The sequence below is a fragment of the Manis pentadactyla genome, chromosome 5 (assembly GCF_030020395.1).
Source record: "Manis pentadactyla isolate mManPen7 chromosome 5, mManPen7.hap1, whole genome shotgun sequence".
NCBI classification, from domain to species: domain Eukaryota; kingdom Metazoa; phylum Chordata; class Mammalia; order Pholidota; family Manidae; genus Manis; species Manis pentadactyla.
In genome coordinates, this window is record NC_080023.1 from 41,362,240 (window position 1) to 41,378,431 (window position 16,192).

The following is a 16,192-nucleotide window of genomic DNA, read 5'->3' on the forward strand; positions in this document are numbered from 1 at the left end:
CAACATATGAAGAAGGGAGGAGGAGGAATAAGAAGGGAGAGAAATAAAGAATCATCAGACTGTGTTTATAATAGCTCAACAAGCGAGTTAAGTTAGACAGTAAGACAGTAAAGAAGCTAACCTTAAACCTTTGGTAACCACAAACTTAAAGCCTGCAATGGCAATAAATTCATACCTTTCAATAATCACCCTAAATGCAAATGGACTGAATGCACCAATCAAAAGACACAGAGTAATAGAATGGATAAAAAAGCAAGATCCATCCATATGCTGCTTACAAGAGACTCACCTCAAACCCAAAGACGCGCACAGACTTAAAGTCAAGGGATGGAAAAAGATATTTCAAGCAAACAACAGAGAGAAGAAAGCAGGTGTTGCAATTCTGGTATCAGACAAAACAGACTTCAAAATAAAGAAAGTAACAAAAGACAAAGAAGGACATTACATAATGATAAAGGACTCAGTCCATCAAGAGGATATAACCATTATAAATATATATGCACCCAATACAGGAGCACCAACATACCTGAAACAAATATTAACAGAACTAAAGGAGGAAATAGAATGCAATGCATACATTCTAGGAGACTTCAACACACCACTCACTCCAAAGGACAGATCCACCAGACAGAAAATAAGTAAGGACACAGAGGCACTGAACAACACACTAGAACAGATGGACCTAATAGACATCTACAGAACTCTACATCCAAAAGCAACAGGATACACGTTCTTCTCAAGTGCACATGGAACATTCTCCAGAATAGACCACATACTAGGCCACAAAAAGAGCCTCAGTAAATTCCAAAAGATTGAAATCCTACCAACCAACTTTTCAGACCACAAAGGCATTAAACTAGAAATAAACTGTTCAAAGAAAGCAAAAAGGCTCACAAACACATGGAGGCTAAACAACACGCTCCTAAATAATCAATGGATCAATGACCAAATCAAAATGGAGATCCAGCAATATATGGAAACAAATGACAACAACAACACTAAGCCCCAACTTCTGTGGGACACAGCAAAAGCAGTCTTAAGAGGAAAGTATATAGCACTCCAAGCATATTTAAAAAAGGAAGAGCAATCCCAAATGAACGGTCTAATGTCACAACTATCAAAATTGGAAAAAGAAGAACAAATGAGGCCTAAGGTCAGCAGAAGGAGGGACATAATAAAGATCAGAGAAGAAATAAATAAAATTGAGAAGAACAAAACAATAGCAAAAATCAATGAAACCAAGAGCTGGTTCTTCGAGAAAATAAACAAAATAGATAAGCCTCTAGCCAGACTTATTAAGAGGAAAAGAGAGTCAACACAAATCAACAGTATCAGAAATGAGAAAGGAAAAATCACAACAGATCCCGCAGAAATACAAAGAATTATTAGAGACTACTATGAAAACCTATATGCTAACAAGCTGGGAAACCTAGGAGAAATGGACAACTTCCTAGAAAAATACAACCTTCCAAGACTGACCCAAAAAGAAACAGAAAATCTAAACAGACCAATTACCAGCAACGAAATTGAAGCGGTAATCAAAAAACTGCCAAAGAACAAAACCCCGGGCCAGATGGATTTACCTCGGAATTTTATCAGACATACAGGGAAGACATAATACCCATTCTCCTTAAAGTTTTCCAAGAAATAGAAGAGGAGGGGATACTCCCAAACTCATTCTATGAAGCTAACATCACCCTAATACCAAAACCAGGCAAAGACACCACCAAAAAAGAAAACTACAGACCAATATCCCTGATGAATGTAGACGCAAAAATACTCAACAAAATTTTAGCAAACCGAATTCAAAAATACATCAAAACCATCGTACACCATGACCAAGTGGGATTCATCCCAGGGATGCAAGGATGGCACAACATTCGAAAGTCCATCAATATCATCCACCACATCAACAAAAAGAAAGACAAAAACCACATGATCATCTCCATAGATGCTGAAAAAGCATTTGACAAAGTTCAACATCCATTCATGATAAAAACTCTCAGCAAAATGGGAATAGAGGGCAAGTATCTCAACATAATAAAGGCCATCTATGAAAAACCCACAGCCAACATTATATTGAATAGCGAGAAGCTGAAAGCATTTCCACTGAGATCGGGAACTAGACAGGGATGCCCACTCTCCCCACTGTTATTTAACATTGTACTAGAGGTCCTAGCCACGGCAATCAGACAAAACAAAAAAATACAAGGAATCCAGATTGGCAAAGAAGAAGTCAAACTGTCACTATTTGCAGATGACATGATACTGTACATAAAAAACCCTAAAGACTCCACCCCAGAACTACTAGAACTGATATCGGAATACAGCAAAGTTGCAGGATACAAAATCAACACACAGAAATCTGTGGCTTTCCTATATACCAACAATGAACCAACAGAAAGAGAAATCAGGAAAACAACTCCATTCACAATTGCATCAAAAAAAATAAAATACCTAGGAATAAACCTAACCAAAGAAGTGAAAGACTTATATTCTGAAAACTACAAGTCACTCTTAAAAGAAATTAAAGGGGACACTAACAGATGGAAACGCATCCCATGCTCATGGCTAGGAAGAATTAATATCGTCAAAATGGCCATCCTGCCCAAAGCAATATACAGATTTGATGCAATCCCTATGAAACTACCAGCAACATTCTTCAATGAACTGGAACAAATAATTCAAAAATTCATATAGAACCACCAAAGACCCCGAATAGCCAAAGCAATCCTGAGAAAGAAGAATAAAGTAGGGGGGATCTCACTCCCCAACTTCAAGCTCTACTATAAAGCCATAGTAATCAAGACAATTTGGTACTGGCACAAGAACAGAGCCACAGAACAATGGAACAGACTAGACAATCCAGACATTAACTCAGACATATATGGTCAATTAATATTTGATAAAGGAGCCATGGACATACAATGGCCAAATGACAGTCTCTTCAACAGATGGTGCTGGCAAAACTGGACAGCTACATGTAGGAGAATGAAACTGGACCATCGTCTAACCCCATATACAAAAGTAAACTCAAAATGGATCAAAGACCTGAATGTAAGTCATGAAACCATTAAACTCTTGGAAGAAAACATAGGCACAAACCTCTTAGACATAAACATGAGTGACCTCTTCTTGAACATATCTCCCCGGGCAAGGAAAACAACAGCAAAAATGAACAAGTGGGACTATATTAAGCTGAAAAGCTTCTGTACAGCAAAAGACACCATCAATAGAACAAAAAGGAACCCTACAGTATGGGAGAATATCTTTGAAAATGACACATCTGATAAAGGCTTGACGTCCAGAATATATAAAGAACTCACACGCCTCAACAAACAAAAAACAAATAACCCAATTAAAAAATGGGCAAAGGAACTGAACAGACGGTTCTCCAAAAAAGAAATACAGATGGCCAACAAACACATGAAAAGATGCTCCACATCGCTAATTATCAGAGAAATGCAAATTAAAACTACAATGAGGTATCACCTCACACCAGTAAGGATGGCTGCCATCCAAAAGACAGAGAACAACAAATGTTGGCGAGCCTGTGGAGAAAGGGGAACCCTCCTACACTGCTGGTGGGAATGTAAATTAGTTCAACCATTGTGGAAAGCAGTATGGAGGTACATCAAAATGCTCAAAACAGACTTACCATTTGACCCAGGAATGGCACTCCTAGGAATTTACCCTAAGAATGCAGCAATCAAGTATGAGAAAGACCAATGTACCCCTATGTTTATCGCAGCACTATTTACAATAGCCAAGAATTGGAAGCAACCTAAATGTCCATCGATAGATGAATGGATAAAGAAGATGTGGTACATATACACAATGGAATACTACTCAGCCATAAGAAAAGGGCAAATCCAACCATTTGCAGCAACATGGATGGAGCTGGAGGGTATTTTGCTCAGTGAAACAAGCCAAGCAGAGAAAGAGAAATACCAAATGATTTCACTCATCTGTGGAATATAAGAACAAAGGAAAAACTGAAGGAACAAAACAGCAGCAGAATCACAGAACTCAAGAATGGACTAACAGGTACCAAAGGGAAAGGGACTGGGGAGGATGGGTGGGTAGGGAGGGATAAGGGGGGGAGAAGTAGGGGGGTATTAAGATTAGCATCCATAGCGGGGTGGGAGAAAGGGGAGGGCTGTACAACACAGAGAAGACAAGTAGTGATTCTACAACAGGTTGCTACGCTGATGGACAGTGACTGTAAAGGAGTATATAGGGGGGACCTGGTATAGGGGAGAGCCTAGTAAACAAAGTATTCATCATGTAAGTGTAGATTAATGATTAAAAAAAAAATGCAGTTCCTATGTGGTGACCTCTAATGAGTTCTACACAATGATATAAAGGACATATAAAAGTGTAGGCAAAGGGTCTGTTTGTGTTTATACAGAGGATCAAAGCCTAATTTGGCTACCCTGAAAATGAACTAAGATACGATATGAAAAAGAACTTCCAACATCAGCACTCTCGGGAAGACTCATGACAGAAGATGATCAGAAAAAAAAAAAAAAAAAAAAAACTTCAACAAAGATCCACGCACTGTCACAGGTGTAGATGCACTCATCCCACCAGTTCCTGGACTTGCCATGGGAATGAGGAAGGAGATATCTAAGCTGGCCTGTGCATACAGTAAAACAACAAATTTGACTGGATCTATACTGTTGGAACTCAACCAAGAATTAGGAGAAGTGCAAATTGTAGCACTCCAAAATCTTACAACCACAGACTATTTATCGTTAAAAGAACATATGGGATATGAACAGTCCCCAGGAATGGGGTGTTCTAGTTTATCTGAATTCTCTCAGACTGTTTAAGTTCAGTCGGACAATATCCACCATATCATAGATAAGTTTTCACAAATGCCTAAGGTGCCTAACTGGTTTTCTTGGTTTCACTGGAGATGGCTGGTAATTACAGGTATGCTTTGGTTAGGTAACTATATTCCTATTATGTTAATGTGTCTGCACAATTTAATTAGTCGTTTAAAACCTATCCATGCTGAAGTTACTCTACAAGAAGATATGTCAAAGAAATAATCAATCTTCCCAGGTTTTCTTCTGCCTGCTACTTCTATAGCTTTTCTTCTTCCTACCTAATTACAACCTTTAAATAGAACTCGTGCCACATGTCGAATTTACCGAGTATCATAATTCTTCCAAGTGGTAAAGACACCTCAAGACAAAAGCTGGGCATAGAAGCCACAGGGCATAAATATGCAAAGAAGTAAAAAGCTAACCTTTTCAAACGATAAGGCTTCTCTCTCACTTACCAACTTAACATTTCCCTGTATGGCCCCGGAAGATGACTGGTTAGCCAGAGACGGGTAAGATTCCTCAAGGGAGGAACAACCTAAGACAGGCACAGTCGCAGGGGGCCATCTGGTGAGAAAATGGGGAGCAGCAGAGGTGAGGCTTAGAACCTCCCCCCTCATGTTCTGAGAGAAGTCTTCTGTATACATGGATGTTTATTGCCCTCGTCTAGCGCGGATTAACACATAGTCTACAGGCACACACCTGATCATCTACATTTGCTCTCTTACAACACTAAACTCTGTTTTCTACCTTTATCTCGTATCTACCTACCACTTCAGCATTTTATTAAAAATAATAATAATAGAGAAATGTGGTATCCACATATAAATCAAGTTTAAAAATCAAATGAATATTCATATTTGAACTGACTGTGTATAGTTCATAATGCAATAACAAAACCGAAAGCTTCTGTGATGACTGCCCTTGCACTGTTCACCATGTAACTTATTCACTATGTAAGAATTTGTACTCCATGTAAGAATTTGTTCGTTATGCATCAGAAGATTGGAGACTGACGAAAATTAGGCTTGGGGTGGATTAATGATTGTGCATTGAGTATTGACCCCCCTATACAGAAATTTATTGTGGGTAACAACTATTTAATCAATAAATATGAGAGATGCCCTCAAAAAAAAAAAAAAAAAAAAGTTTGGGGAAACCAAAACAGTAAATATGAAGAAAACAACACCTAGGTACATCATAGCCAAACTGCTGAAAACCAAATTTAAAGAGAACACCACAAAAGCAGCCAGCATATAAAACAATACATTATATACAGGGAACAGTTATTTCAGTAACCACCACTTCTCATCAAACAAATTGAGAAGACATTGGATTAATACCTCCGATGTGCTAAAAATTAAAAATAAGCTGCTTAACCCAGAATTTCTACCATCCAGGGAAAATAATCTTCAAGAATAAAAGCAAAATAAAGACAATTTCAGATAACAGAGAATCAAGAGAATATGTTCCCAGCAGTTCTGCTGTATAAGAAATGAAATTGTTGAGGATGAATTGACATCTTACCAGATTTAAGTGTTAAAAAATGTAGGACAAGCTAATAAAAGCAATGGAGTAATAAAAATCAAAATGAGGATAAGAAAGATAAAAAATGAACATTGAATACATAATACAAGTACACTACAAATAGCAAAATGGTATATGTAAACCCAAATATGTCATCAATCAGATTCATGGCAGAGGGATGAAAAACTCCACTTAAAAGACAAAGATCTTCAGAACAACAATGCACCCTAACTATATGCTGCCTACAAGAGACAAATCTTACATGGAAGCAACCTAAGTGTCCATCAGTAGATGAATGGATAAAGGTGTAGTACATGTACACAATGGAGTACTATTCAGCCGTAAGAAAGAAACAAATCCTACCATTTGCAACAACATGGATGGAGCTAGAGGGTATTATGCTCAATGAAATAAGTCGGGCAGAGAAAGACAAATACCAAATGATTTCCCTCATTTGTGGAATATAACAATGAAGCAAAACTGAAGGAACAAAATAGTAGCAGACTCACAGACTCCAAGAAGGGACTAGTGGTTACCAAAGGGGAGGGGTGTGGGAGGGCGGGTGGGGAGGGAGGGAGAAGGGGATTGTGGGGTATCATGATTGGTGCACATGGTGTATGTGGGGTCACAGGGAAGACAGTGTAGCTCAGAGAAGACAAACAGGAACTCTGGCATCTTAGTACACTGATGGACAGTGACTGCAGTGGGGTATGGGGGGCATTCAATAATGGTGAATGTAATAACTACATTGTTTTTCTTGTGAAACCTTCATAAGAGTGTATATCAATGATACCTTAGTAAGAAAAAAAAAGACAAATCTTAGACTAATTTATGGTTAAAAGTCAGGACAGTCACTACTTCTGATGATGAGGGAGGGAGTCATTTGAGAGAATCAGTGGGAGGTGAAGTTTTAAGGTAGGGACTTAGGATGATGGTTTCTTCATTTAGTGACAACTTGTGGAGCTGTATACTTAATGTTTGTGTCTTTCTTTGATATATGTATTCTACTTCAGTAAAAGAATTTATATTCACATGATAGCATAGGAAACTGTCCATTTTACTGGAGTTCTAAAACCTTTGAATTGCCATACAAATACTGTCTGGTTTTCTTACTCTGAAAGGCGGTAACAATTCATCTATTAGTGTACAAACCCTAGCGTAGCCCAGGAATCAGGCCAGTTGGACTGTAGAGCTACAGATGTGGTAAGTGAAGCATCCAAGTAGATCCTTGGGCTTTCACAGTGGAACCACGGAGCTGCCAGAGACCTCAAAGATCAGAAGGTGATGCAGGAAAACCCTTTATGGGACAGGGACTTTGAAGAAGGCTCAATTGACAGTTCTACAGGAATTCTCAGATGTTCTTCCTCTGCTGACCGGTAGAGGATGCCTCATGGATTACAAGTGATTGAGACAGGAAACGTTTGTGACAGAATAATCATAGTAACGTCTGTGAGGTGCCCTGGCCCAGGCCGTGTACTAAGCTTTTTGCAGGCAATAACTTACGGAGTCCTCACTACAACCTTATTATTCTCATTACACAGATGACAATATCAGAGGCACAGACTGGTGTAGCAATTTCCCCAAGGTCACACAGATAAGAAATTAAGAAGTAAAATTTGAGCCCAAGACAGTCTGGCTACAGAGCTCATCCTCTTTTAATTTCTATCCACATAGCTCCTCTGGCTAATTGGCAACTTTGCAAAGTGTTCTTGTGTACATACTCAGTAAAGGTCCAGAAGAAGTACAACTTTTTATGTATTGGAAGAATGTTAGTCCTGTGCAAAGAAAATAATTTTTTTCTCTGCTGGCTGTGGTTAAAAACTCTGAAAGCCCTTGCTTTGGCAACTTTGCAATAGAAAACTCATTTTCCTGCCTTGTCAAGGAGAAGACTTGGAATTAAGGGAGGCTGCCGAGCAACCAGAAGCTTCTGACCTATTGAAAGCTTGGCCATGGCAGTGACTCTGTTTCTGGAAACAGTAGGGGCCCTCTCTCTGCAATGCCCTGTTTCGTTAAAACCCTAATTCCTTAGGAAGAAGGGAGATTATTGACTACATATATTTTGTAACATCGTACTTTTCTCATTAGGACCCCATTCAGTTTTTTTTTGGTCAGAGTTTCTTAGTTTTTCTTTATTTGAAGATACATGAAACCACATGAATTTGATTTTGTTTCTCTAATGAAAAATGGGGCCAATGTGGGAAAAACCAATCCAGATTTTTGCACTTTCCCTCCATTAAGCTATTAAGAACATTCTGCATTTCCAAAGTTTCAAATTTCTGCTTGATCTCACTTCATCCTATAGTAAGTGAAAGCTAGTTACTTCTTCAGATTAAGTTCTAAGCAACTAAATGGAAAGTATCCAAGGAATTCACTAACACCTGAAATATTATACATCATATCATTATGATTCATTTCTTTGTGTAAATGTGCTTCTGGAAATGCTTGGTGCTTTAAGAGAAGACAAGTAGAACCCTGGCATGGCTTATGCTGCTTAGAGGTGCCAGGCTGTCTGGGAACTCCATGATTGCAACCCAGGTAACTGTGGGGTGTCAGCAGATGGCAAAGACTTTGTTTGCTGGCATGAACTGTTCTAGCTGCTACAGTGTTTCTGCTTGTCTGGACAGCAATCTCAACATATAAGACCTGCTATGTATGGCTCATCTCTTGCAATTTAATTACATGAATACTAATTTTAATGATCCTCTTAGATACTGACTTAGTGCCCCAAGCAACTCATATTTCTTTAGTCATCAAATAGGTAAAGAAGAGGCATAAAAATGCCAAGTTTTCAATGAGCCAGCACTTCCCAGACTTCTAATTTCTCTTCTTGGAGAGGAGATTATTCAAATTCTCTCAGTGGAATGGATTTGGGTTCTGTTGTTTTGATGTTGTGTCGCCAAACTGCAGCAGCCTACAACATGTGACTGGGTTGCTCTGCTTACTGCTCTGACTTAGGGACAGATAATATTTTGTGTCCCTACATAATTAAAAAAATCTTTTTGTCAAAGTAATATATGAACGTGGTTATGAATTGTGTAATTCAGAAAGGATTCTAGTGAAAACCAACAGTCACCTGTACCACTCATTTCCAGCTCTGCACATTCCTGATCATGTTTTCAATGACCAAAATAATTTCCTTGTTTCACAATTTGTTCTTCAATTTATCTCTTTACTGCTGAATCATGTCATTCAATTGGTTCATTGTGGTCTTTCTCTTCAGCATTTTAGGACTCAACAAGTGATGATCTACCAAAAATTAACAGATTCACAACTTCTGTGAACCCTTTCTGGGAGCTGAGCTTGTAGGCCAGTCAACTTGCAAGCCAAGGGAGGATGGGCTGCAAGCACTTGGTTGACCAGAGCAGATGCGGCTGGGCGCATGTAAGGTGCCAAATGCTAAAGGCTGGGTGTGACTAGAAGAAGAACACAGAACCTCTTGGAGCTACACAATTTGCAGCCATTTGGAGGTTCTTTACTGGGCCTCAGCAGGTGCACAAGAAACGCTGGGGTAAGGGGAGAACAGTCTGTGTCACGGCCAAGGAGCCCTGAGTTTAGGGAGTCACCTCTCTTGTAGCAAGCCTGCTCTTTGGGGAAGACGCCACCTCATCCCTCAGGCTGCTCCCTACGATTGACCAGGGACGGGGTGACAGCCCTGCATTCCTGGCACACCCAGTGAGAACTTGCAGGGGCCATGTGGCAGATCACCTGACCCAACAAGGTCAAGAGCCAGTGTCAGGGGACCTGGCCAGAGAGTTCTCCCATTGCCTAGGGAAGATCCCTTTTCTCCCCATGATGCCTAGGCCACTGGCTTGCTGGTGGGGGCAGGAGGCTATGAAATAGTAGAAGTGAAAGGTTGCACCCACCCCTCTTGGTCTTGAGGGATTGTATGAAGTGATAAAAACAGAAGGAGGAGGAGGAAGACACCCCAGAGTTTCTTGTGCACCTGCTGAGGCCCAGTGAAGAATTTGGAGATGAAGGTGGTGGTTCTTTCTTGTAGCATTTGCCTCTTTTCTGTAGCAGCTTGAAGGAGAACGAGGAAGAGGGGAGCAATATAGAGGGTGAGATGAGCCGAGGAAAACGCTGAGGCCATCACTTAAGACTGTGGGAGGTGGACAACCCCCCACCCCCGCCACACACACACAGGCACTGACCATGGCCACCACAGCCAAGTGGAGTCAGCCATGTGGCTCGGGAGGCGGCAGAGAGACTGGAAGTTAGCTTTGCAGAGCTGCTCTGTTGCCACTGGGCTGTGGCTCAGACCCAGGCAATCCCACATGGAACCAGGAGGGGGTGTGCTGGGCCTAATTTATGGGCCTCCCAGAGTCCTTTGGCCATGCATTTCTGGGCTCAGTCACGGGGCTGCTGCCAGCATGCTGGTCCTTCACCACCCTCTGCCCCTTTTCTCATTGTAGGTAGCTGGGCCAGTAACTGGCAGCTTGGCCAGCTCAGCCTGTAGCAGCGTGGTCTGAGCATGCTGCTGGCCCCAGGCCGTGCTACTGACCTCACCCTCTAACTGTCTGGGATGTTGGCCCTATGGGAGCCAACTGAAGCATGCAGGAGCCCCACCATTCTCCAGTTCAGATGCAGCATCACTTGACAGGGTTTGGCTTCTCTGGGTGCTGCATGGAGGGGCCAGCAGCCCATCTCAGCAGTGCCGAAGGGTTTTGACTTGTGGAATGAAGTTTGAAGGAAAGTTTGAAGTCAGTGGGAAGGAGCTAGCACATATATTCCTTGCCCTTACTCCTCTCCCCTCTATTCCACTCCCTGCCCCCTCTCCACTATTCCCAGACTCAACAATTCTGTGCACCTCTCCAGAGACGGCCACATGCCTACAACCAGCTGTGTGTCCTTGTGTGTCATCCTGTATTTGCGTTCCCTTGTCCCTGGCTGTAGTTATCAGTTTCCTCTCACCCTGCTTTCCTGGGATTGCCCTCCACCCCCATCCCTCCCAGCCAGTAATCCACTGGGTTTTGGGTTTTACTGCAGTCTTTTTCTAGGCTCAGGCAGTATGCATAAGGTTAGTTAAGGGCTTGCCTGGACACCTTGCCAAAGAAGACTACAGAGATGTCAGAGTGGCCCGCAGTGTGGGGCTTCAGAGATGGAAGAGCAGGCGAGTCAGTCAGACCTCAGGGTTGTGAGAGCTCGCATGGGGGCCGGCCAGGGAGAGATGGGCCTTGACAAGCCACGACCAGTGACAGCCAGAGAATGACAAAAAGAGGAGCAGTCCCTGGAACCCTCCCGCAAAGCCTAATTTGAGAACCGTTCCTCCCCAAAGCCTCAAAGACAGAGTGTGACCCTCCTATACCCAGTCACCAACCAGAGGGAAAGAATGAAGAGACCATATCAGAGAGAGGAAGGCCTTCCAACAAGACTACTGACACCAGTCCTGATAGAGAGTTCAATTGCTTTTTAACAGACTAAAACTTTAAACAGAAGGAAGGCAATTTAGATTGGAAGAGATAAGCACATTTTTCACTGACAAGTTGAAGCTGTCCCAGGAAGAACACCAGGTTATAGATGAAAGAAAGAAATTCCATTTGCTCTGCAAGCCTGCGTGCCTGTGAATAATTCTGTGGCCTTTCCATAATTCACTGGAGCACTAGATGAGAGCTTTTGCTTCGGCCCAAGATAACCAGTAGTAGGGGCAGTGGAAGTGGCCCCAGACGGGCAGACAGCAGGCGGGCCACTGCTGTTGACCAGCTTTGTAACTGGGAGGTAATTCTTTCCTTTTCTTGAAATGTGGCTGTTGGGCCAGACCCATGATTCTATGACTTCAAATGCACACAAGCGCCAGGCAGGTAATATAAGTGGGTGAAGTGGACTCCGTGGAAACTCTGTCCAACTGGAGTATGTTTGCTCCACATAAACAGGCCAGCCACTGCTCGACTCTTGCAGAAAATAGGGTGCAGTGTTCCCAGATCATAGCTTACGTGTATTGAGGCCGACAGATCATGCAATTTTAAGCTCATAATAACCCTACACCGTAGATACTACTACTATTCCTATTTTTCAGATGAGGAAAATAAGTTGAGTTACTTTGAGTTCTGAGAGGGTAAGCGAATTGAAGGTCAAACAAGTAGAAAGCGGCAGAGCTGGGATTCATAGTCAGGCAGTCTGGCTTCAGAGAACGCCAGTAATGACAGCACAATTCAGCTGATTTTTCATGACTACCCAGAAAGTATGTTAAAAAAATTTTTTTTAATTTCCTGATTTAAATATTTAAAGTATTTAAAAAATACTCTGCTAGCCAAAGAAAACCCAAGTGTGGGCCACTATATGGCCTGTGGGTTGCCACCTTGTGTTTGGCCTTCTAAGAGAGCAATTTATGAGGTATCCTTGGAAAGCAATGTTTTGTTTTCATTTTTTCCCCCCAAATATTCACAGCAGAATTTAAACTCATAGGTCTTCCTTCAGAGTAGTCAACCTGGGCACCTACACACTTTTAGCAACAATACTTCCATTGTTCAAAACTCTTTTGAAATTCCTCTTTTGGAATTGTCTTCAGAAAATTTACAAATCAGCTCTATTGTTCTGTAGGCATATCTCCTTTTTTGATGAAACTAGCACTTCCCTGCATGATTCCAATCATATTCACCAGATGTGGCTCTGAATCACTTTTAGTTATTTCCAGAAATCACAGCTATTCTAAATGCATGGCGATTTACTGCTCAGGGAATCATTCAAAAGAATGTGTTCCAAAAATCATTAAAATAGGTTTAGAGCCTTCAAGATAATGACTTGAAAGGACACACCAATTCATCTCTTCATGTTCTTATTGGTTAAAAAACCCACTAACATAAGGTTTCGTTTCATTTATGTTACCTGGACTGGCTATCCCAAGTGATTCTGTCTCATCATCCCTTGTAAATTCTGCCATAAGAAATCAACTTTCTCTCTCTTGAGCTCTCTTTTGTACTAAGAATTATGAACAAGATACAGAAACTTGATTGGTTTTAAGTCTACAATGGAATAAAATGTGAAACCTTGAAAAGCTGAACAGTGTGCATTAGATTATTTTTTCTAGACTTTTTGTTATGTATGTGGTGGCTCTGTGCACTTGTTCTGGGCAATTTTCCCTTAGTTCCTGTGATCTGAAACAAATTCCAGGGTAGTTATTAGCTGCATAAAGTTTTCTTTATGCGTATTTTCTGTAAGTTATTTAAGTGGGAAAAAATACTAAAGAGGAATATGAAATAAAGAAGAATATAGGGATCACGGGAAGATGGCGGCATGAGTTCAGAGGAAATCTCCTCCGCAAAACATATATATTTATGAAAATACAATAAATACAACTATTCCTAAAAGAGACACCAGTGGATGCAGTACAACAGCCAGGATACATCTACATCTGTGAGAACTCAACATCACATGAAGGGGGTAAGATACAAGCCGCGGCCAGGCAGGACCCAAACGCTCCCCCACCCCAGAACCCAGTGGGAAGAAAGAAGTCGGAACGGGGAGGGAGTGAAAGCCCAGGACTGCTAAATAACCAGCTCTAGAAATCCCGGAGCGCAGACACAAGGTGCATGGGGTGCTGGATATTAGAGAAACGGAAAAGCAAAACCTGTGGACAGGTCCCTGCAACCGGCACCCCTGAGACAAAAGAAAAGCGAGTGCTCTCTGCAAGTCTTAAAGAGACAGGGACCCCATAGCTGGACGAAGTCGTCCCGTCACACTTAGCCAGCAGCAGGGAATCCCAGGGAACCTTAGGCGCCCTAAACCCCGGGGAGGCAGCACAGCTCTGAAGCCCCTCATGGCACTAAGCAGCCTGCCAATTGTTTCTCCAACTGGCCCAGACCCCGACACACCGGCCCAGTAGTGGGAGAGTGACAGCGCGTGCCAGGGGTGGTGGTGCCAGAAGGGACCAGGAGTGGATTGCGTGCACCAACAGCACCAGAGGGGACCAGGAGAGGCTTGTACGAGCCCACAGTGGCGGCAACTGAACAGCACGGGTGCGGCTCACGCGCACTAGCGGCAGTGCAGCCAGAGGATCCTGTTAGAGGCCCGTGTAGGAGAGCCCTGCGTGCACCTGCAGCAGAGCCAGAGGGAGCAGGCGTGCTCCCAGCAGCTGACCGGAATCCCAGCCCAATGCACAGCCACCCGGGCCAGACCCAAAGGCTGTTGCTGGCACACAGCTGCCCGGCAGGGGTACCGCTATTGCGAAGGAGCGCACCTGGCATGCCTGCCACTCCCCACAGGGCTCCACACTGCTCTGACGGAGACCCCGCCCACAGCAGCTTAGGGGACTAATCCGGTGGCTGCTCCAGGAGTGCGGGTAACCAACACAGGCAGCGGAGAAGGGCAAGGCATCCAGCAAGCAGGAAAGGACTTTCTTCTCCCAACTGACACACCCACAACCTGCCTACAGCCACTGCTATCACCATGAAAAGGCAAAAAAATTTAGTCCAGTCCAAGATAGTTCAAACAACACCTGAGAGAGGATCTGCAGAGACAGACCTAACCAGTCTCCCTGAAAAAGAATTCAAAATAAAAATCATAAACATGCTGACAGAGCTGCAGAGAAATATGCAAGAGCTAAGGGATGAAGACCAGAGGGAGATTACAGATGTCCAGAGGGAGATTACAGAAGTGAAACAAACTCTGGAAGGATTTATAAGCAGAATGGATAAGATGCAAGAGGCCATTGATGGAACAGAAACCAGAGAACAGGAACGCATAGAAGCTGATGGAGAGAGAGATAAAAGGATCTCCAGGTATGAAACAATATTAAGAGAACTGTGTGACCAATCCAAAAGGAACAATATCCGCATTATAGGGGTACCAGAAGAAGAGAGAGAAAAAGGGATAGAAAGTGTCTTTGAAGAAATAATTGCTGAGAACTTCCCCAAACTGGGGGAGGAAATAGTTGCTCAGACTATGGAGGCACACAGAACTCCCGAGAGACGGGACCCAAAGAGGACAACACCAAGACACATAATAATTAAAAAGGCAAAGATCAAGGACAAGGAAAGAGTATTAAAGGCAGCCAGAGAGAGAAAAAAGGTCACCTATAAAGGAAAACCCATCAGGCTATCATCAGACTTCTCAACAGAAACCCTACAGACCAGAAGAGAATGGCATGATATACTTAATGCAATGAAACAGAAGGGCCTTGAACCAAGGATACTGTATCCAGCACGATTATCATATAAACATGAAGGAGGGATTCAACAATTCCCAGACAAGCAAAAGTTGAGGGAATTTGCCTCCCACAAACCACCTCTACAGGGTATCTTAGAGGGACTGCTCTAGATGGGGGCACTCCTAAAAAGAGCACAGAACAAAACACCCAATGTATGAAGAATGGAGGAGGAGGAAAAAGAAGGGAAAGAAAGGATCATCGGACTGTGTTTATAACAGCTCAATAAGTGAGTGAGATCAGGCAGTAAGGTATTAAACAAGCTAACCTCGAACCTCTGGTAACCACAAATCTAAAGCCTGCAATGGCAATAAGTACATATTTTTCAAAAATCACCCTAAATGTAAATGGACTGAATGCACCAATCAAAAGACACAGAGTAATAGAATGGATAAAAAAGCAACACCCATCTATATGCTGCTTACAAGAGACTCACCTCAAACCCAAAGACATTCACAGATTAAAAGTCAAGGGATGGAAAAAGATATTTCATGCAAACAACAGAAAAAAGCAGGTGTTACAATACTAGTATCAGACAAAATAGACTTCAAAATAAAGAAAGTAACAAGAGATTAAGAAGGACATTACATAATGATAAAGGGCTCAGTCCAACAAGAGGATATAACCATTAAAACATATATGCACCCAATACAGGAGCACCAATATATGTGAAACAAATACTAACAGAATTAAA